Source organism: Arachis hypogaea, chromosome 13 (assembly GCF_003086295.3).
Source record: "Arachis hypogaea cultivar Tifrunner chromosome 13, arahy.Tifrunner.gnm2.J5K5, whole genome shotgun sequence".
Classification (NCBI taxonomy): domain Eukaryota; kingdom Viridiplantae; phylum Streptophyta; class Magnoliopsida; order Fabales; family Fabaceae; genus Arachis; species Arachis hypogaea.
This window is the reverse complement of record NC_092048.1, coordinates 93614881-93638877: the sequence shown is the minus strand read 5'-3', so window position 1 is coordinate 93638877 and position 23997 is coordinate 93614881. Positions and strand designations below refer to the sequence as shown.

Here is a 23997-nt window from a genome sequence, read left to right as displayed (position 1 = left end):
TTGGTGGGAGACCTCTTTGAATTAATGCACTGCACTCTTGGGTTAAGATCACTGTCTCCTTCTCATTCCAGCTTCTTTTCTTGTTAATGAGCTCTTTGAGGAATTTAGCATACAAGGGCATTTGCTCTAGAGCTTCAGCAAGAGGAATATTGATTTCCAGCTTCTTAAAAATTTCCAGAAACTTGGAAAATTATTGGCCCTTGAGTTCTCTTTGCAACCTTTGAGGGTATGGCAGAGGAAGAATATAAGGTTTTACTTCATTCTTCTGTTCTTGTGGGGGCTCTGTCATGACTTGCTTTTCCTTCCTTGGAGCGTTGATAAACCCCATTTGTAGGGTTTATCTTGTGTTGAATTTAGAGGATTTTATCATCTTTTCTCACATTTATTCAATGAAATAGTATGGTTTTGTAAATTCTCCTTTAATTTTGCTTAAGAGTGAAAACATGCTTTTTAGGCCCTTAATTGTTTAATCTTAATTCACCTTGATTCCATTAGATTCCTTGATATGTTTGTTAAGTGATTTCAGGTTTAGGAGGTAAAGATTGGATCAAGGGAATGAAGGAAAAGCATGTAAAAGTGGAGAACTCATGAAGAAATGAAGGAATCGCAAAAGCTGTCAAGCCGACCTCTTCGTACTCAATCGACCATAACTTGAGCTACAGAGGTTCAAATGATGCGGTTTCAGTTGCGTTAGAAAGCTAACATCCGGGGCTTTGAAATGATATAAGATTTGCCATAGTTTCATCACGTTTAGGGGGGCACGCATGCGCTGATTTGCACGTGATTTATTAAAAGCGAATTAGTGGCCAGCGAATTCTAAAGCCTTGTGGGCCCAATCCAATTCATTTCTGATGCTATTTAACCCAAGGATTGAAGAGGGATGACACATCTAGTCATTAGTTTAGTTTTATTTTAGTTTTCACATGCTTTTAGCTAGTTTCTAGAGAGAGAAGCTCTCTCTTCTCTCTAGAATTAGGAGTAGGTTAGATCTAGATTAGGAATTCTTAGATCTAGGTTAATTTCATGTTTTGATTTACTTTTCCTTTTGCAATTCTTCTTCTTCTACCTTTTCTCTTTCTAGTTTAGCATTTAATTCATGTAATTCTCTACTTTTATGTTGATGCACTTTTGTTCTTCTATTTCTCTTTCAATGCAATTTATGATTCATGTTCCTTTATTGTTGATTTGATTTGTTGTTGTTTAATTCCTTGCAATTGAGTAGTGTAGATTACTCTTCCCTACGTGTTGCTATCTTTCTGCTATTTCTCTATTCACTATGCTTTCCTTTTATACCTTCTAAGTATTTGATAAAATGCTTGGTTAGATTTTAGAGTAGAATTTTATGCTCTTGGCTTGGGAAGGTAACTTAGGAACTCTTGAGTTGCTAATGTCCAAGTGATTGACGATTGGGAGCCATTAACTCTAGATCTCACTAATTGATTTGGTGTAGAACTAGGACTTATGGACTTGGATTGACATAGCTCACTTGACTTTCCTTTACTATTAGTTAGGGGATGACTTAGTGGGGTTGGTCCTTGCCAATTCTCATGTTGTAGTTAGTGATTAGGATGGAGATCCTTGACCACCAACCTTTGCCAAGACCTCTTTAGTTGTTAGTTTATTTTCATTTCCATTTACTTTTCATGCCTCTTATCAAAAACCCCAAAACATACTCCATAACCAATAATAAGACACTTCATTGTAATTCCTAGGGAGAACGACCCGAGGTTTAATACTTCGGTTTATAATTTTAGGGGTTTGTACTAGTGACAAACAAATTTTTGTATAAAAGGATTATTATTGGTTTAGAAACTATATTGCAATGAGAATTCATTTGTGAAATTCTAAACCACACAAAAGTCCAATCATCAAAATGGCGCCGTTGCCGGGGAATTGCAATGGTGTTATGTTATTAGTTATTGTATATATGTGAATATTGTGTATATGTTTGCCTTTTGCTTCTTTGTTAGTTCTTGCTAGTTTTAGGATTTGGTTTCCTTTGTTTATTATTTGATTTTATTTTCATTTTCTCTTGCTATCATGAATTCTCACTTTGGCTATGAGTTTGGTTCTAACTATGTTGTAGGAAATGAGAGCTTCAATGAGTATGTGTATCAAGGATGGGATAACCAAAGGTGGGAGGAGCCATATGCATATGATCAATCTTCATGGCAACAACCTCCACCGATGCACTATGAAGAAGAGCCATTCTATGATGCATACCAATCCAATGGCTATGGTGAATCTCCTTGTGACTTTCAAGAACCACCACCATATGCCTATGAGTTATATCCTCAACATGAATCTCAACCACACTCACAAGCCTATTTTCACCAAACACCTCCATATAACCTTGATCCATATCCACCATACCAACCACCTTTTGAACTATATGAGCCATACATGGAACCACCATTCCAAGATTACTACTTCCAAGAACCATCTCAATACACACCACCACATCCTTACCAAGACAAATCACCTTCCTATTATGAACTCTTTCTCCAAGACAATGAACCCTCCTATCCACTCCAAGCCTCAATAGATGAAGTCCTTAGCCTTATACTTCAAGGACAAGGAGAAATGCAAAGGGAGACGCTAGAATTTGTGGCTACCTTGACTAAGGTGGTAAGCATTTTAGCCTCCCAATACTTGAGCACTCAAAGCACTCCCATAGTCACATGTGGAGAATCAATTGAAGAGCAAAGCATGAAGAAGAGATTGGAAACTCCGGTGGAGGAGGAATGCCACTTTGTGTTAGAACAATTGGAGGAGCCTATGATCATTGAGGAAGAGGAAGAAGTGGTTGAAGACTTAGGAGATGCGGAACCTCCTTGGGAACCTAGAGTTGAAGAGAACCTCTCCAAGAAGAGTGAATTTGATGTTGAGGAGGAATATGCACAACCTCCAAGGCATATTCCATATGAAGAATTGGAGGCAATGAAGCAAGAATTGAGTTCCCTTGGTGATGAAGACCATGCATCCAACCCTCTTAGTGGTGAATCCTTTGAATTTGAAGAACTTTCTCCCAATGAGATGGAAAGCAATGTGGAGGTAAATTTTTCCCTTCCTCCCATTTATGATTTGAGTAATGGAGAAGAGTTAGATGAAAATGATGAACAAAGAATTAAAAGTGAAGAAGTTTGTGAAGAGGTGACGGTTGACAAGGAAGAACATAAGGGAGTAGAGCTTGCAAGCACATTGGAGATACCTCTCCCCAAGCCACCACCATCCATTCTTTCATTCAAGTGGGTAAATTCCTTATACTCAAGCTTTATTATTCCCCTTGAATATGGTTTGCTTGAGATGGATGGTCAACTTAGACATATTTGTGGCTTTAAGAGCAAAAGGGATATGGTTAGTGGTTGGAAATATCATTCTAAGCTCATGATGGTTGCATGTTCAAAGTTGAATAGTAATGGTTGGTGTAGAACCCATTTGCAAGGGTCTAGGAAGTTGTTTGGAAGATTCTTTGAGAATTCCAAGGCCATGCCACCCGGATGGAATAATGATGACTAACTCAAGGACGGGTGTCAAAACAAAGTGTGGGATCCCGGATCGCACAAGGAAAATCAAATTTGGGAGCTCATGGTTTGTGAAGAACTCCGTCAAAGCTTGAAGATATTAAAATTGAAGAATGGAGCTTATTGGAGACTCAAGCTTTGGTGGATGTTCCAAGATGAATTCAAGCACAAGCCATCTTGATGGAGCTCCCCATAAGTCCAACTTAAGGACAATAAACAAAAGTGCTAGGTGGGAGACACCCCACCATGGTAACTACTTTTCATTTTCTCTTTTTGTACATATTGGTAATTAGTTTAAATTCATGTTTTTGGTTGATTTGTTAAGCATAATTGATAGTTTAGTATGTTAAATAAGGTTTTATGGTGTTTTGGTGGCTGTTTGGAGGTTTGGAATGCTTGGATTGGTGCAAAAACATAGAAAAATTTTGAAAAAAAAAAAAAAACAGAGCACCATCCGCGCGTACGCGCACTGCGCGCGTATGCGTGCATCATGCATTTTCGCCTATCCGTGCGCACGCGCCATGTACGCGTACACGTGAATTGAGAAATTCCACCCCTAAGCCAAAAACCCGAGAGTTGTGCGAACGTTGCGCGCGCATTGTGCCTTTGGCACAAAACAACTCGCGCGAACGCGCACATGACGCGTATGCGTCACTCTCGAAATAAGCCATCCGTGCGCACGCGCCATGTACGCGTACGCGTCACGCCCATTGCACCACTATCCACGCGCGTGCGCCATGCGCGCGTACGCGTGGATGTCCTTCCTTCTACACATTTCTTTCTACACCTTTCTTTTCTTCTCCTTTTTCCATTTCTTTCCTTCTCCTTTCTTTTTTCCCTCTTCTACCCCTCATCCAACACTCCCAAACACCATTGATAACCATTTATTTTAGTTAACTAATTAGTTAGTTGGTTAGTTGATTAGTTAGTTTTAGTTAGTTTTTATTTCATTTTCTCTTTTTCATTGTAAGTGTTGGATTGTTAATCTTGTTTACCATTAATTGTTGCTGAGTACTAAACGGGATGTTATCTCAACATCATTATATCTATAATCTTTGTTGGATTCTATTTTTGAGGTTATATTTTGCTACTTGGTTTTAAGTTTTTCATGCTTATCTCTTGTGAATACCAAGTATATGACATTGCCTTCAAGCTTTTAAATCCTTTTGAATTGCACGATTTGGCCACCATGTGATTTGAACCCTATTCTTTGATTAGGCAAATTCTTGATATTGGATGTTGTGCATTTACTTTAATGCATTGTGTTTCATGATTATATGCATCCATATGCTTTTAGCTTGAATGTTTTCATGCTTCTTTAATGCTTGTTTTACCTTACAAGTTTACTTAAAGCATCTCAAGCATACTAGAATGAGTAAAGTGCATGCTTCTTTTGTGACATCGCTTTTTGTACTAGTGTGCGTTCTAAACCACGCAATTTAGAACTCACACACTTATTTGTCATTAATGTCACACTACTTCACTCACTCAATTCTAGTGATTAGAACCTCATTCCAACAATGTATGCTTCCTTGCTTTTGTATTTTCTCATCTTATGGTGTTATATTTTTGTTTTCTATGAATGATACACCGCAAGCAAAAATGGAAGTGGAAGAAAGAACGCGCAGCAACCGGTTGATCTACCAGCTGAAGGTAGCAATCTGGAGAGTCGCCGACCCCCTTGCTCATCTTTGAGTGCACCGAGGACGGTGCAAACTTTAAGTGTGGGGAGGTCGTCCGACCGGTCGGCAATTTTAGGTGACAAATTTCTAATCTCAACACTTTTGCATTTTATTTTTTAGGTTTTTAGGATATTTGTTGCATTTTCTTAATTTTACATATATATACATAATAAGTTTAGTCAAAATAATGAGGTTCTTCAAGATTTCTATCTATAGGGCACCAATTGATTTGAGTGAAAACTTTTCATAGGACTTACTTGAATTATATATATATATATATATATATATATCGTGAAACATGATTTTTGAGCTAAGATTACAAGCAAGTGAGATTTGATCCTAATGATGTGGTTACATCTTATAACCACTTATTTTTCCTTCTTGTGTGCATTATTCTCTTTCTATGATTGTAATCTTTGATTTGTTTGATTCTTTATGTCCATTATTTTGTGTATTCATGTATTTATATGATTGAGGTCATCACTTCATTTAGCTCACTTACCCAAATAGCCTACCTTTTATCTTCCATTGTTAGCAAATTTGAGCCTACGATTAACCCACTTTTTCTAATTTTAGCACATTACAAGCCTTAAAGCGAAAAACAATAAAAGTCCTTATTTGGATCTTTGATTAGCTTAGGTTAGTGTGTGTGTATCATTCAAGTGTGGGAATACTTGGGACATTGGGTGAATAAAAGGGTAGTTTTATATTTTTGTTGTAAATATTAGGAATTGGGTACATGCTCATATGTTAATTAAAATGTATAGACCTTATGCATTGATGTTCTTGTATATAGTTTGAAAGAAAGAAAAAAATGAGAAAAACAAAAGAAAAAGAAAAAATTGAAAAAGAAAAAAACATAGAAAAAGAAAAAAAAAAGAAGAAAAGAAAGAAATAAAAAGGGGACAAAATGCCCCAAAGCAAAGTAAAGTTCAATAAAGATCAATGCATATGAGTTGTGAAATGAAAAGAAAATGCATGAGTATGTTAAAAAGTGAAAAATGGGTAGTGAGGTTAGTTTTGAATTGTATAGGATGTCATAGGTTAGGTGGGAAGTTTAAGCTTATCAAAGATTCAAATTTTAAGCTCACTTGACCATATATGCATCCTACCTTGACCCTAGCCCCATTACAACCTATGAAAAGACCTCATGATACTTGTATGCATGCATGAAATAAATGTTGATTGTTAGAAGAAAAACAAATCTTGGAAAGCATGATTAGAGAAGAATTGAGTGAATCAACCCTAAACACTTGAGCGAATAGAGTGCGAACACATCCGGTGAGGATTTGATGCTCAATTACATGTTTTCACCTATGATCATCATTCTTCATGCAAGTTTATAAAAATACTTAATAACTCAATTCGATTGTGGTTTGGCACGGTTGTTAATACCTTTGGCCCTTGTGCATATATGTATTCTTGGGAATTGATTTATTTTGACTAAGCAATTGCATTCATGTAGATAGATGCATATATTGTAGGTTGCATTTAGATTAGTTTACATTGAATAAATGTTAACACCCTTTGCTTTCTCTTGGTTTAAGCATGAGGACATGCTTGGTTTAAGTGTGGGGAGGTTGATAAACCCCATTTGTAAGGTTTATCTTGTGTTGAATTTAGAGGGTTTTATCATCTTTTCCCACATTTATTCAATGAAATAGCATGGTTTTGTAAATTCTCCTTTAATTGTGCTTAAGAGTGAAAACATACTTTTTAGGCCCTTAATTGTTTAATCTTAATTCACCTTGATTCCACTAGATACCTTGATATGTTTGTTAAGTTATTTCAGGTTTAGGAGGCAAAGATTGGATCAAGGAAATGAAGGAAAAGCATGTAAAAGTGGAGAACTCATGAAGAAATGAAGGAATCACAAAAGCTGTCAAGCCGACCTCTTCGCACTCAATCGACCATAACTTGAGCTACAGAGGTCCAAATGATGCGGTTTCAGTTGCGTTGGAAAGCTAACATCCGGGGCTTCGAAATGATATAATATTTTCCATAGTTGCATCACGTTTAGGGGGGCGCACACGCGCCGATTTGCACGTGATTTATTAAAAGCAAATTAGTGGCCAGCGAATTCTAAAGCCTTGTGGGCCCAATCTAACTCATTTCTGATGCTATTTAACCCAAGAATTGAAGAGGGATGACACATCTAGTCATTAGTTTAGTTTTATTTTAGTTTTCACATGCTTTTAGCTAGTTTCTAGAGAGAGAAGCTCTCTCTTCTCTCTAAAATTAGGAGTAGGTTAGATCTAGATTAGGAATTCTTAGATCTAGGTTAATTTCATGCTTTGATTTACTTTTTCTTTTGCAATTCTTCTTCTTCTACCTTTCCTCTCTCTAGTTTAGCATTTAATTCATGTAATTTTCTACTTTTATGTTGATGCACTTTTGTTCTTCTATTTCCCTTTCAATGCAATTTATGATTCATGTTCCTTTATTGTTGATTTGATTTGTTGTTGTTTAATTCCTTGCAATTGAGTAGTGTAGATTACTCTTCCCTACGTGTTGCTATCTTTCTGCTATTTCTCTATTCACTGTGCTTTTCTTTTATGCCTTCTAAGTGTTTGATAAAATGCTTGGTTGGATTTTAGAGTAGAATTTTATGCTCTTGGCTTGGGAAGGTAACTTAGGAACTCTTGAGTTGCTAATGTCCAAGTGATTGACGATTGAGAGCCATTAACTCTAGATCTCACTAATTGATTTGGTGTAGAACTAGGACTTATGGACTTGGATTGACATAGCTCACTTAACTTTCCTTTACTATTAGTTAGGAGATGACTTAGTGGGGTTGGTCCTTGCCAATTCTCATGTTGTGGTTTGTGATTAGGATGGAGATCCTTGACCACCAACCTTTGCCAAGACCTCTTTAGTTGTTAGTTTATTTTCATTTCTATTTACTTTTCATGCCTCTTATCAAAAACCCCAAAAACATACTCCATAACCAATAACAAGACACTTCATTGTAATTCCTAGGGAGAACGACCCGAGGTTTAATACTTCGGTTTATAATTTTAGGGGTTTGTACTAGTGACAAACAAATTTTTGTATGAAAGGATTATTGTTGGTTTAGAAACTATATTGCAACGAGAATTCATTTGTGAAATTCATTTGTGGTTCTCCCTCCTTCACTTTGAGCTTATCCTGGTCATGCTTGTCCTCCTCTACTTGCTTCTGGCTAGCATCTTTTTCATTCTCCAAAGTTTTCCCACTCCTTAGTTGGATGGCCTTACATTCTTCTTTTGGATTTGGAATGGTATCATTTGGAAAAACATTGGTTGGTCTTTCAGCTTGTCTGGCCAATTGCCCTACTTGTCTTTCAAGATCCCTCATGGTGGCCTCTTGTCTCTCTTGACCTTTAATTAAACTCTCTTGCCCTTTGGCTAGACTCTGTATGGTTTGAGCAAGTGCTTGTAGTGTTGTTTCAAGGGCTGAGATCCTAGTTTCCTGATGGTCAATGGATGGCATGTTGGAATATGATGGTTGTTGCTGGAAGTTATTTAGGTTGTTGAGGTGGTTGTTCTGGGAATTAAAAGGTGGTGTGGAGAAGTTATTCTGGTGAATCTGTGAGTTGTTGTTGGGTTACTGATATGAGTTTTGTGTTTTTCTATATTGGTTAGTATTATTGGATGAATGAGTTTGGTTGTTTGTGTTGCGGGAGTTGTTGGAATTGTGATTCTTTTGCCATGAATTCTGATTATCACCACACCTCAAGTTAGGATGATTCTTCCATGATGGATTGTATGTATCTCCATGAAATTCATTCTGAGAGGAGCTTGAGGTGTTATGCATATATTGGACTTGTTCTGGTTGCTGATCATAGCTGTATTTCTCAGAAGCTTCTTCACTTTGGCTCCATCCATTTAAGGGTTGGCTTGATCTGCTAACTACAGCCACTTGAAGTCTATCAATTCTCTTTGCCATCATCTCTATTTGTTGTTGAATTTTCTGGTTCATCATTTTGTTCTGTGCCAAGATAGTGTCCACTTCTTCTAGCTCCAACACACCTTTCTTTTGAACTGGTTGGCGTTGCCTCTGATGAGCATAAAAGTATTGGTTGTTGGTCACAGTGTCTATGAGATTCTGGGCTTCTTCAGCTGTCTTCATTAGTTGCAATGAAGCTCCTGCAGAGTAGTCCAAAGATTCTTGAGCTTTTAGAGTCAACCCCTCATAGAAATTCTGAAGTCTGTCCCATTTACTAAACATCTCAGGTGGACATTTTCTAATCAGAGCTTTGTATCTCTCCCATGCCTCATACAGTGATTCTCCATCCATTTGAATGAATGTTTGCACTTCTATTTTCAATCTTATGGTACTCTGAGGTGGGTAGAATTTAAATAGGAATTTGTTCACCAAATCATCCCAAGTGTTGATGCTTTCTTTGGAGAATGTCTCCAGCCATTGAGATGCCTTATCCCTCAAAGAGAATGGAAACAGCAGCAACTTGTAGATATCTGGATGCACACCATTTGTCTTGACAGTTTCACAAATCCTCAAGAAAACAGATAGGTATTGGTTCGAATCTTCAAGGGGGCCTCCTCCATAGGAACAATTATTTTGCACCAAAGTGATAAGTTGAGGTTTCAATTCAAAGTTATTTGCATGAACATTAGGAGCGAGTATACTGCTCCCACAGTTTCTTGGATTGGGGAAGGTATATGATGCTAGAACTCTCCTTTGAGGTTCGCCATTGTTGTTGGCTACCTCTTCTGGTGGATTAGGGAGGTTACCCTCCATTTCTTGGTCTTCCTCTTCTGATTCTTCTTCTCCAATAACTCCCTTCCCTCTTGCTTCTCTTCTCAATCTCAAGAATGTTCTCTTTGGCTCAGAATCAAAAGAGGTGGATGCACCTCTTCTTCCTCCTGGCATACAACACAAACAAACCAAAGGAAAACGAAAACAGGACACTCTATTGCTAGAGTAGAGTTAATGTTAATAGAAACAAAATCACAAACAGTTAATAAACTTAGTAAAAACAAAGAAAAATTACTTAATCTAGATTATCACCTACTTAATCATTTTCAATCTATATCAATCCCCGGCAACGGCGCCAAAAACTTGATGAGGGAAAATCGATTCCACACAAACTCACCGACAAATGTACCGGATCGCATCAAGTAGTAAAACTCACAAAAGTGATGTCGATCTCATAGGGATTGATGGATTGAGCAATTTTAGTTAGGTGATGAACTTAGTTAAGTAGACAATTGATAGTTTGAATGAAATTTGATTAACAGAAAGTAAATTGCAAGAAATCTAGAAGACAGAATGTAAATTGACAGAAAGATAAATTGTAGAAAGCTTTAAAGGGATGAAACTTAAAGCGCAAGAAGGTAAAAGAGCTGAAACTTAAATCGAAAGAAAGGTAAATAGCTGAATCTTAAAGTGAAAGAAATATAAAGTGTAGAATCTAAATTGCCAAGAAACTGAAATTGTGTGAATAATAAAGGGAGTTGGGTGCTGAGAATCAAAACAGAATGCAAACTGCAGTAAATTAGAAAGATCTAAGTTGGAAAAATTCAAAGAAAGTGATTCATCAGGGTTAGGAGGTACTGTAATCCTTCCTGAATCAAAATTGGGCTTAACTCCTTTCTCAATCATTTGGTAGATCTACGACGGATTGGAATTGATTGGATCCCAATTCCTTGACAATCCGATCTCTCTAATCACAATTAATTGTGCTAATTTCTTGATCTAATTCTCATGAGAAGAGGTTAAGTGCATATCTCTCATCCATAAGCCACACTATCTCTCAAGATCTCAATTCCTCCTGAATAGTGTTGATCAAGAGAGTAGTGAAGGATAGAGCTCCAATTCTAATGTAAATGATTCCCCTTCCAAGGCTCACACAAGCATTCAATTGAATTCAACCCCCTTCTGGAGTGAAGAATTCTAAATCAAAACAAAAGATATCCAATAGCTACTAAATTGAATTAAGAAGAAGAAAAATTTCATTGATTCATTGGAATTACAATATAGCTCCTCCCCCTAATGAAATTGGGGTTTAGTTCATCATTGCTCTAGTAACAAAACAGAAAAGAAAATTGCAGAAGCAGAAGAACAGAAGGAAAACAGAAAGTAAATAAACTCAGATCTCAGAATTCCTAAGAAAACAAAACTAAAAGGAAAAATTCAAAAGAAAGTAAAAGAGAAGTTCAAAAAAAGATCTCTATTGAAATCAATTTTTTTCCTATTTATACACTTTCTATTTTAGTCATCAGGTACTTGGAGTGGGCTTTTTGGCCTTTGATGAAGTGGATCAGAGATGGATGCTTGGTTGTAGCTTCCAGGGGAATGTAGCATTCTGAAAGAGAGCGCAGCGTTCATTAACCGACGCGTACGCGTTCGCTGCACGTGCGCGTCATTGCTCGCTGAATGCTCATCACACGTACGCGTGCTTCGCGCCCATGCGTCCCTTCGCATATTTGCACATCGATGCGTACGCGTCACATATGCGTACGCGTCACATACGCGTACGCGTCACATACGCGTACGCGTCACATACGCGTACGCGTCATTGCCATCTTCGGCCTCCATCATGCTTGTGCGCACCATTCACGCGTGCGCGTCATTGATAGCGTTCGTTTAATGAGCGCTACGTTCACGCCATGAACGCTCCCGACGCGTGCGCGTCCTTTGGGCGTGCGCGTGGATGGCAAAATGTTGATTCCAAGCTTCCGTGCCACCCACGCGTTTGCGTGCTTCATCCCAGATGCTCCATCGATGCGTGCGCGTCATGTGCGCGTGCGCGTCGGTTGCAAAACTTCAATTCCAAATTCGAATTTGCTCGAAAATGCTCACTCAGATAACGTAGCGCTCTCTTTGCAAATGAGCGCCAATTACATCCTCGCGTACGCGTCATGCACGCGTACGCGTGGGTCTTCAAAATTCGTTGCCCAACGCGTAAGCATCCTGTACGCGTGCGCGTCGATAGAGAGCATGGCGTTCTCTATTTGAGCGCAGCGTTACTATGCACTGCCTCTTTTTCTCTTCATTTTTCCACCTGAAATCAACCAAACATGCAATCAAAGTCTCACCAAAATCATAAGGTTTTGCATCATACATAATAATAATCTAATTCTTGCATAAATATCATGATTTTGTATAAAATTAATGATGTTCGATTGAGTCAAGATAAGCATGAAATTTCACTCCAATCACTTACTTATTGTGCAAGAAAGTGCATGAAACCTAATGAAACAAATGAAAATTGCTAGTAAAACTAGCATAAGATGACCTGTCATCACAACACCAAACTTAAATCTTGCTTGTCCCAAAGCAAGCACTAAAGCATGAGAAAAAGGAATGAAGACAGATAAGCATATGTGTCCTTATCAGCAGGTGATTGAATTCAGTTCATGGGGTTTTATGTAGACAGAATGCAGCTCAATTATTATCAACCTCCAAATGTGAAATGTCTCTTTGAGTATTAACTAGAGTTGCTGCTAAAAGACCTTATCCTTTATTGATCCTTGTTAGATTTTTCTTTCTTTCTTTTGCTTCAGAAACTTATTTCTCAATTGTAGCTCAGTGTCAAGTGTTGCAGCAGCTCTTTGGCTTAATTTTTTATCAACACCTCTTTGGGTTACTAAATACTTTGTAATTAGGTTGCTCTTGATGGTGGATTTTCGGTTGATAATCTTAGATTGGTTAATCCAAGTTACCAAGTTTTAAAATACTCCTCAGAACCTAATAATCCAAGCAGATCCTAATACAATAGCACCACAGGCATGTGTCTTAAGATCTGAGCTATTGGTGTCTAGGTTTATTATTTATTTCTTTCATTTTTGTTGCCAATTCTTGGCTTTTCTTCTTTTTCTTTTTGTTCTTTTTGTCTAAGGATATTTATTAATTGAAGGTCCATAGCAGCAACTAAGCCTGTACTTGAAAGAAACATTCTACCTTGCAGCTTTTATTATTGAGCTTACTAACAAATCAAGCAATTACCACCACCGACCTTTATTATCATCCCTATCACATTGGACAGTTACTTTCTAGTTCAATCTTTTTCTCTTATTGGATCGAAAGCTAAGGGATCAGACACACATTCAAGTAGATGAAAATGAGACAGACACTTATACTAGAACATTTATTTTAAAAATTAAGAAAACAGAAGACAAAATGCAGGCAAGGGTAAACAAATCAGAGAGGGGGTACAATTGAACTTCCAAATAAAGCACTTTAAGGGATAAACAGTTAAGCAGCGATACAACCTTTTGGCATCCTTTTGTTTAATCCTTAATAATCCTCCTTGGCTGGTGCACAAAATTGTGATCATCAACAATGGCGCCAAAGGACTTGGAGCTCTTAAACGTGAATCACACTTTGTCACAATTCCGCACAACTAACCAGCAAGTGCACTGGGTCGTCCAAGGATGATGGATTCATGCACACACTTCCTAGTCTCTAGGATTATGAAATCAGCAGGGATGTAGTGGTCTTCAACCTTTACTAAGACATCCTCTACAAGTCCATAAGCCTGTTTCTTTGAATTGTCTGCCATCTCCAGTGAGATTCTTGCAGCTTGTACCTCAATGATTCCTAGCTTCTCCATTACAGAGAGAGGCATAAGGTTTATACTTGATCTCAGGTCACACAGAGCCTTCTCAAAGGTCATGGTGCCTATGGTACAAGGTATTGAGAACTTTTCAGGATCTTGTCTCTTTAGAGGTAATTTCTGCCTAGTCAAGTCATCCAGTTCTTTGATGAGCAATGGAGGTTCATCCTCCCAAGTCTCATTACCAAACAACCTGGCATTTAGCTTCATGATTGCTCCAAGGTACTTAGCAACTTGCTCTTCAGTAACATCTTCATCTTCTTCAGAGGAAGAATACTCATCAGAGCCCAAGAATGGCAAAAAGAAATTCAATGGAATCTCTATGGTCTCAGTGTGAGCCTCAGATTCCCATGGTTCCACATTAGGAAACTCCTTGGAGGTCAGTGGACGTCCATTGAGGTCTTCCTCAGTGGAGATTACTGCCTCTTCCTCCTCTCCAGGTTCGGCCATGTGAGACGTGTTTATGGCCTTGCACTCTCTCTTTGGATTCTCTTCTTTATTACTTGGGAGAGTACTAGGAGGGAGTTCAGTAATTTTCTTACTCAACTGACCCACTTGTGCCTCCAAATTTCTAATGGAGGATCTTGTTTCAGTCATGAAACTTTGAGTGGTTTTGATTAGATCAGAGATAATGGTTGCTAAATCAGAGTGGCTCTGCTTAGAATTCTCTATTTGTTGCTGAGAAGATGATGGAAAAGGCTTGCTATTGCTAAACCTGTTTCTTCCACCATTATTGTTGTTGAAACCTTGTTGAGGTCTCTGTTGATCCTTCCATGAGAGATTTGGATGATTTCTCCATGAAGGATTATAGGTGTTTCCATAGGGTTCTCCCATGTAATTCACCTCTTCCATTGCTGGGTTTTCAGGATCATAAGCTTCTTTTTCAGAGGAAGCTTCCTTAGTACTGTCTGTTGCTGCTTGTATTTTAGACAGACTCTGAAAAATCATATTGACTTATTGGGTTAATATTTTATTCTGAGCCAATATGGCATTCAGAGTATCAATCTCAAGAACTCCTTTCTTTTGAGCTATCCCATTATTCACAGGATTCCTTTTAGAAGTGTACATGAATTGGTTATTTGCAACCATTTCAATGATTTCTTGAGCTTCTGCAGGCGTCTTCTTCAGATGAAGAGATCCTCCAGCAGAGCTATCCAATGACATCTTGGATAGTTCAGACAGACCATCATAGAAAATACCTATGATGCTCCATTCTGAAAGCATGTCAGAAGGGCACCTTCTGATCAATTGCTTGTATCTTTCCCAAGCTTCATAGAGGGATTCACCTTCCTTCTGTCTGAAGGTTTGGACTTCCACTCTAAGCTTGCTCAATTTTTGAGGTGGAAAGAACTTTGCCAAGAAGGCATTGACTAGCTTTTCCCAAGAGTTCAGGCTTTCTTTAGGTTGTGAATCCAACCATGTCCTAGCTCTGTCTCTTACAGCAAAAGGAAAAAGCATAAGTCTGTAGACTTCAGGGTCAACCCCATTGGTCTTGACAGTGTCACAGATTTGCAAGAATTCAGCTAAGAACTGATGAGGATCTTCCAATGGAAGTCCATGAAACTTGCAATTCTATTGCATTAGAGAAACTAATTGAGGCTTAAGCTCAAAGTTGTTTGCTCCAATGGCAGGGATTGAGATGCTTCTCCCATAGAAGTCGGGAGAATTTTCAAAAATTAAAGTAAAAGATTTTGAAATAATTAAAAAAAAATTTTGAAAATTTGATTGATGATTTTTGAAAATTAGGATTGGGAAAGAAATTAAGTGATTTTTAAAAAAGATTTTGAAATTAGAAATCAAAAAGATATGATTGAGAGTTAATTTTGAAAAAGATGTGATTGAGAAGATATGATTGAGAAGATATGATTGAAAATCAATTTAGAAAAATAAAGTTTTTAAAATTAAAGTTGATTACTTGACTAACAAGAAATTAGAAGATATGATTCTTAAAATTTAAAATTTGATCCTTTCTTAATAGGTAAGTAACAACTTGAAAATTTTGAAGTAAATCATTAATTTTAGCAAGGATTTTCAAAAATAGTAAAAAAATAAAAAATGGAAAGAAATTGATTTTGAAGAGATATGATTGAAAATATATGATTTGAAAAATATTTGATTTTGAAAAATTATAAAAATTTGAAAAAAATCTAAATTAAAAACAAAATCTTCCCTCTAGTGTCATCGTGGCGTTAAACGCCCAGAATGGCATCCATTCTGGCGTTTAACGCCCAAAATGCTACCTTTTTGGGTGTTAAATGCCCAGCCAGGTACCCTGGCTGGCGTTTAAACACCAGTTTTCCTTCTTCACTGGGCGTTTTGAATGCCCAGCTTTTTCTGTTTGATTCATCTGCTGAATGTTCTGAATCTTCAATTCTCTGTATTATTGACTTGAGAAAAAAAACACAATTTTGAAAATATTTTTGAATTTTTAATGATGAGAAACAATCAAAATACAACTAATCTTAGGAAACTCAAATCAAACAATGCATGCAGGACACCAAACTTAAAAAAAATTTCATATAAGAGACACTAACAAATTGAGAATGTATATGAGAAACAACAAAACACACAAAACAAGAGAATTTAAAGATCAGAGCAATGAAATCATCAAGAACAACTTGAAGATCAATGAAGAACATATTGCATAAATTCGAAAAATGCAAGAAGAAAGTCATGCAATTGACACCAAACTTAAAAATTGATACTAGACTCAAACAAGAAACATAAAATATTTTTGATTTTTATGGTTTTATAAATTTTTTTTTTGTGATTTTCGAAACTTATATGGAAAAGAAAATAAAGAGATTCAAAACTTTTAATGAGAATTCCAGGAATCATGCAATGTTAGTCTAAAGCTTCAGTCTAAAAAGATTAGACATGTTTGGCCAAGCTTCAGCAGGACATTACATTCAGCAGCTAAATTGATGAGAATCAATAAGCTTTTGTGATGCTAAGAACATCACCTTGAAACTCTAGAATTCATTCTTAAAAATTCCGAAAAGTACCCAATCTAAGCAACAAGATGAACCGTCAGTTGTCCAAACTCGAACAATCCCTGACAACGGCGCCAAAAACTTGGTGCACGAAATTGTGATCATCAACAATGGCGCCAAAGGACTTGGAGCTCTTAAACGTGAATCACACTTTGTCACAATTCCCCACAACTAACCAGCAAGTGCACTAGGTCGTCCAAGTAATACCTTACGTGAGTAAGGGTCAATCCCACGGAGATTGTCGGCTTGAAGCAAGCTATGGTCACCTTGTAAATCTCAATCAGGCGGATTCAAATGGTTATGGAGAATTGATAATTAAAAGATAAATAAAGCATAAAATAAAGATAGAGATACTTATGTAATTCTTTGGTTGGAATTTCAGATAAGCGTATGAAGATGCTTTGTTCCTCCTGAACCTCTGCTTTCCTATTGCCTTCTTCCAATCATTCATACTCCTTTCCATGGCAAGCTTTATGTTGGGCATCACCGTTGTCAATGGCTACTTCCCGTCCTCTCAGTGAAAACGTTCCAAATGCGCTGTCATCGCACGGCTAATCATCTGTCGGTTCTCGATCATGTCGGAATAGGATCCATTGATCCTTTTGCGTCTGTCACACGCCCCACAATCACGAGTTTGAAGCTCATCACAGTCATCCCTTCCCAGATCCTACTCGGAATACCACAGACAAGGTTTAGACGTTCCGGATATCAGGAATGGCCGCCAATAATTCTAGCCTATACCACGAAGGTTCCAATCTTAGATTAGAAACCCAAGAGATACGCATTCAAGCCATTGCTAGTAGAACAGAGGTGGTTGTCAGGCACATGTTCATAGGTGAGAATGATGATGAGTGTCACGGATCATCACATTCATCAAGTTGAAGAACGAATGAATATCTTGGAGAAGAAATAGACTTGAGTTGAATAGAAAAACAATAGTACTTTGTATTAATTCATGAAGAACAGCAGAGCTCCACACCTTAATCTATGGTGTGTAGAAACTCCACCGTGGAAAATACAAAAGTTATAATGGTGTAAGCATGGCCGAATGGCTAGCCTCCAAGGTCTAGGGACTAAACGTCTAAAGATGAAAATACAATAGTAAAAGGTCCTATTTATAGAGAACTAGTAGCCTAGGGTTTACAGAAATCAGTAATTAATGCAGAAATCTTCTTCCGGGCCCACTTGGTGTGTGCTTGGGCTGAGCATTGAAGCTTCCATGTGTAGAGACTTTTTTTGGACTTAAACGCCAGCTTTTGTGCCAGTTTGGGCGTTTAACTCCAGCTTTTGTGCCAGTTTTGGAGTTAAACGCCAGAATTCTTGAGCTGGCTTGGAACGCCGATTTGGGCCATCAAATCTCAGAAAAAGTATGAACTATTATATATTTCTGGAAAGCCCAAGATGTCTATTTTTGAACGCAATTGAGAGCGCGCCAATTGGGCTTTTGTAGCTCCAGAAAATCCACTTTGAGTGTAGGGAGGTCAGAATCCAACAGCATCTGCAGTCTTTTTTCAGCCTCTGAATCAGATTTTTGCTCAAGTCACTCAATTTCAGCCAGAAAATACCTGAAATCACAGAAAAACACACAAACTCATAGTAAAGTCCAGAAAAGTAAATTTTATTTAAAAACTAATAAAAACATAATAAAAACTAACTAAAATATATTAAAAACATACTAAAAATAATGCCAAAAAGCGTATAAATTATCCGCTCATCACAACACCAAACTTAAATTGTTGCTTGTCCCCAAGCAACTGAAAATCAAATAGAATAAAAAAAAGAAGAGAATATACAATGAATTCCAAAAACATCTATGAAGATCAGTATTAATTAGATGAGCGGGGCTTTTAGCTTTTTGCTTCTGAACAGTTTTGGCATCTCACTTTATTCCTTGAAGTTCAGAATGATTGGCATCTATAGGAACTCAGAATCCAGATAGTGTTATTGATTCTCCTAGTTAAGTATGTTGATTCTTGAACACAGCTACTTTATGAGTCTTGGCCGTGGCCCTAAGCACTTTGTTTTCCAGTATTACCACCGGATACATAAATGCCACAGACATAAAATTGGGTGAACCTTTTCAGATTGTGACTCAGCTTTGCTAGAGTCCCCAATTAGAGGTGTCCTGGGTTTTTAAGCACACTCTTCTTTTTGCTTTGGACCTCGACTTTAACCGCTCAGTCTCAAGTTTTCACTTGACACCTTCACGCCATAAGCACATGGTTAGGGATAACTTGGTTTAGCCGCTTAGGCCAGGATTTTATTCATGTGGGCCCTCCTATCCACTGATGCTCAAAGCCTTGGATCCTTTTTATCACCCTTGCTTTTTGGTTTAAAGGGGTATTGGCTTTTTCTACTTGCTTTTTTTTTCTGCAAGCTTTTCACTGCTTTTTCTTGCTTTAAGAATCAATTTTATGATTTTTCAGATCATCAGATAACATTTCTCCTTTTCCCATCATTCTTTTAAGAGCCAACAATTTTAACATTCATAAACAATCAAATTCAAAAATATGCACTGTTCAAGCATTCATTTAGAAAAACAATAGTATTGCCACCACATCAAGATAATTAAACTGTTTTAAAATTTGAAATTCATGCACTTCTTTTTCTTTTTCAATTAAAAACATTTTTCATTTAAGAAAGGTGATGGATTCATTTTCATAGCTTTAAGGCATAGACACTTTGACACTAATGATCATGTAATAAAGACACAAACATAAATAACATAAGCATAAAAATTCGAAAAACAGGAAAATAAAGAACAAGAAAATTAAAGAACGGGTCCACCTTAGTGATGGCGGCTTGTTCTTCCTCTTGAAGATCTTATGGAGTGCTTGAGCTCCTCAATATCGCTTCCTTGCTTTTGTTGTTCCTCTCTCATGGTTCTTTAGTCTTCTCTAATTTCATGAAGGAGGATGGAGTGCTCTTGGTGCTCCACCCTTAGTTGTCCCATGTTGGAACTTAATTCTCCTAGGGAGGTGTTGATTTGCTCCGAATAGTTTTGTGGAGGAAAATGCATCTCTTGAGGTATCTCAGGGATTTCATGATGAGGAGTTTCCTCATGCTCTTGGTGAGGTTCTCTCACTTGTTCCATCCTTTTCTTAGTGATGGGCTTGTCCTCATCAATGAGGATGTCTTCCTTTATGTCAATTCCAGCTGAATTGCAGAGGTGACAAATGAGATGAGGGAAGGCTAACCTTGCCATAGTGGAGGACTTGTCCGCCACCTTGTAGAGTTCTTGGGATATAACCTCATGAACTTCTACTTCTTCTCTAATCATGATGCTATGAATCATGATAGCCCGGTCTATAGTAACTTCAGACCGGTTGCTAGTAGGAATGACTGAGCGTTGGATGAACTCCAACCATCCCCTAGCCACGGGATTGAGGTCATGCCTTCTTAGTTGAACCAGCTTTCCTCTTGAATCACTCTTCCATTGAGCGCCGTCTTCACAGATGTCCATGAGGACTTGGTCCAACCTTTGATCAAAGTTGACCCTTCTAGTGTATGGGTGTGCATCTCCTTGCATCATAGGCAAATTGAATGCCAACCTTACATTTTCCGGACTAAAGTATAAGTATTTCCCTCGGACCATTGTAAGCCAATTCTTAGGATCTGGGTTCACACTTTGATCATGGTTATTGGTGATCCATGCACTGGCATAGAACTCTTGAACCATTAAGATTCTGACTTGTTGAATGGGGTTGGTGAGAACTTCCCAACCTCTTCTTCGGATCTTATGTCGGATCTCCAGATATTCGCCCTTTTTGAGCTTAAAAGGGACCTCGGGAATCACCTTCTTCTTGGCCACAACTTCATAGAAGTGGTCTTGATGCACCCTTGAGAGGAATCTCTCCATCTCCCATGACTCGGAGGTGGAAGCTTTTGCCTTCCCTTTCCTCTTTCTAGAGGTTTCTCCGGCCTTTGGTGCCATTAATGGTTATGAAAAAACAAAAAAGCTTTAGCTTTTACCACACCAAACTTATAAGGTTGCTCGTCCTCGAGCAAAAGAAGAAAGAAGAGAGTAGAAGAAGAAGAAATAGAGGAGATGGAGGGGGCTTTGTGTTTCGGCCAAGGGGGAGAAGTGGTGTTTAAGTTGTGTGAAAATGAAGGAGTGAAGATGGGTTTATATAGGAGTGGGGAGGGGGGTATGGTTCGGCCATTATGGGTGGGTTTGGGTGGGAAAGAGGTTTGAATTTGAATGGTGAGGTAGGTGGGGTTTTATGAAGGATGGATGTGAGTGGTGAAGAGAATGGTGGGATTTGATAGGTGAGGGGTTTTTGGGGAAGAGGTATTGAGGTGATTGGTGAATGGGTGAAGAAGAGAGAGAGAGGTGGGGTAGGTGGGGATCCTGTGGGGTCCACAGATCCTGAGGTATCAAGGATTTCTCATCCCTGCACCATGTGGCGTGAAAAACGCCCCTTGTTGCCAATCCTGGCATTAAACGCCAGGCTGCTGCCCATTTCTGACGTTTAACGCCAGCTTCTTGCCCATTCCTGGCGTTAAACGCCAGTCTGGTGCCCATTTCTGGCGTTAAACGCCCAGAATGGTGCTAGACTGGGCGTTTAACGCCCATTCTGCTACCCTTACTGGCGTTTAAACGCCAGTAAGTGTCTCCTCCAGGGTGTTCTATTTTTCATTCTGTTTTTCCTTCTGTTTTTGATTTTTCAATTATTTTTTTGTGACTTCACATGATCATCAACCTATAGAAAACATAAAATAACAAAAGAAAATAGAAATTTAATATAGATAAGTAAAAATTGGGTTGCCTCCCAACAAGCGCTTCTTTAATGTCAATAGCTTGACAGTGTCTCTCATGGAGCTTTACAGATATTCAGAGCAATGTTGGAACCTCCCAACACCAAACTTAGAGTTTGAATGTGGGGGTTCAACACCAAACTTAAAGTTTGGTTGTGGCCTCCCAACACCAAACTTAGAGTTTGACTGTGGGGGCTCTGTTTGACTCTGTATTGAGAGAAGCTCTTCATGCTTCCTCTCCATGGTTACAGAGGGATATCCTTGAGCTTTAAACACAAGGGAGTCTTCATTCACTTGAATGATCAATTCTCCTCTGTCAACATCAATCACAGCTTTTGCTGTGGCTAGGAAGGGTCTGCCAAGGATGATGGATTCATGTACACACTTCCTAGTCTCTAGGATTATGAAATCAGCAGGGATGTAGTGGTCTTCAACCTTTACCAAGACATCCTCTACAAGTTCATAAGCCTGTTTCTTTGAATTGTCTGCCATCTCCAGTGAGATTCTTGCAGCTTGTACCTCAATGATCCCTAGCTTCTCCATTACAGAGAGAGGCATAAGGTTTATACTTGATCCCAGGTCACACAGAGCCTTCTCAAAGGCCATGGTGCCTATGGTACAAGGTATTGAGAACTTTCCAGGATCTTGTCTCTTTAGAGGTAATTTCTGCCTAGTCAAGTCATCCAGTTCTTTGATGAGCAATAGAGGTTCATCTTCCCAAGTCTCATTGCCAAATAACCTGGCATTTAGCTTCATGATTGCTCCAAGGTACTTAGCAACTTGCTCTTCAGTAACATCTTCATCCTCTTCAGAGGAAGAATACTCATCAGAGCCCATGAATGGCAAAAGTAAATTCAATGGAATCTCTATGGTCTCAGTGTGAGCCTCAGATTCCCATGGTTCCTCATTAGGGAACTCCTTGGAGGTCAGTTGACGTCCATTGAGATCTTCCTCAGTGGAGATTACTGCCTCTTCCTCCTCTCCAGGTTCGGCCATGTGAGACATGTTTATGGCCTTGCACTCTCTCTTTGGATTCTCTTCTGTATTGCTTGGGAGAGTACTAGGAGGGAGTTCAGTAATTTTCTTACTCAGCTGACCCACTTGTGCCTCCAAATTTCTAATGGAGGATCTTGTTTCAGTCATGAAACTTTGAGTGGTTTTGATTAGATCAGAGACAATGGTTGCTAAATCAGAGTGGCTCTGCTTAGAATTCTCTATTTGTTGCTGAGAAGATGACGGAAAAGGCTTGCTATTGCTAAACCTGTTTCTTCCACCATTATTGTTGTTGAAACCTTGTTGAGGTCTCTGTTGATCCTTCCATGAGAGATTTGGATGATTTCTCCATGAAGAATTATAGGTGTTTCCATAGGGTTCTCCCATGTAATTCACCTCTTCCATTGCTGGGTTCTCAGGATCATAAGCTTCTTTTTCAGAGGAAGCTTCCTTAGTACTGTCTGTTGCTGCTTGCATTTCAGACAGACTCTGAAAAATCATATTGACTTATTGGATTAATATTTTATTCTGAGCCAATATGGCATTCAGAGTATCAATCTCAAGAACTCCTTTCTTCTGAGCTATTCCATTATTCATAGGATTCCTTTCAGAAGTGTACATGAATTGGTTATTTGCAACCATTTCAATGATTTCTTGAGCTTTTGCAGGCGTCTTCTTCAGATGAAGAGATCCTCCAGCAGAGCTATCCAATGACATCTTGGATAGTTCAGACAGACCATCATAGAAAATACCTATGATGTTCCATTCTGAAAGCATGTCAGAAGGGCACCTTCTGATCAATTGCTTGTATCTTTCCCAAGCTTCATAGAGGGATTCACCTTCCTTCTGTCTAAAGGTTTGGACTTCCACTCTAAGCTTGCTCAATTTTTGAGGTGGAAAGAACTTTGCCAAGAAGGCATTGACTAGCTTTTCCCAAGAGTTCAGACTTTCTTTAGGTTGTGAATCCAACCATGTCCTAGCTCTGTCTCTTATAGCAAAAGGAAAAAGCATAAGTCTGTAGACTTCAGGGTCAACCCCATTGGTCTTGACAGTATCACAGATTTGCAAGAATTCAGCTAAGAACTGATGAGGATCTTCCAATAGAAGTCCATGAAACTTGCAATTCTATTGCATTAGAGAAACTAATTGAGGCTTAAGCTCAAAGTTGTTTGCTCCAATGGCAGGGATTGAGATGCTTCTCCCATAGAAGTCGGGAGTAGGTGCAGTAAAGTCACCAAGCACCTTCCTTGCATTGTTGGCATTGTTGTTTTCGGCTGCCATGGTTTCTTCTTCCTTGAAAAGCTCTGTTAGGCCCTCTAAAGAGAGATGTTCTTTAGCTTCTCTTAGCTTTCTCTTCAAGGTCCTTTCAGGTTCAGGATCAGCTTGAACAAGTATGCCTTTATCTTTGTTCCTGCTCATATGAAAGAGAAGAGAACAAGAAAGTAGGAAATCCTCTATGTCACAGTATAGAGATTCCTTGAGGTGTC

General features: G+C 38.4%; 2 non-coding genes across 2 annotated transcripts; both read left to right on the top strand.

Annotated features, from left to right (window-relative positions):
• Positions 1–14984: 14984 nt before the first annotated feature.
• On the top strand, positions 14985–15092 carry LOC112738963 (small nucleolar RNA R71). The gene has a single exon (XR_003169909.1). It is a non-coding gene; the product is annotated as a small nucleolar RNA R71 (small nucleolar RNA).
• Positions 15093–23281: 8189 nt separating this feature from the next.
• Positions 23282–23389, top strand: LOC112738605 (small nucleolar RNA R71). The gene has a single exon (XR_003169556.1). It is a non-coding gene; the product is annotated as a small nucleolar RNA R71 (small nucleolar RNA).
• Positions 23390–23997: the final 608 nt, after the last annotated feature.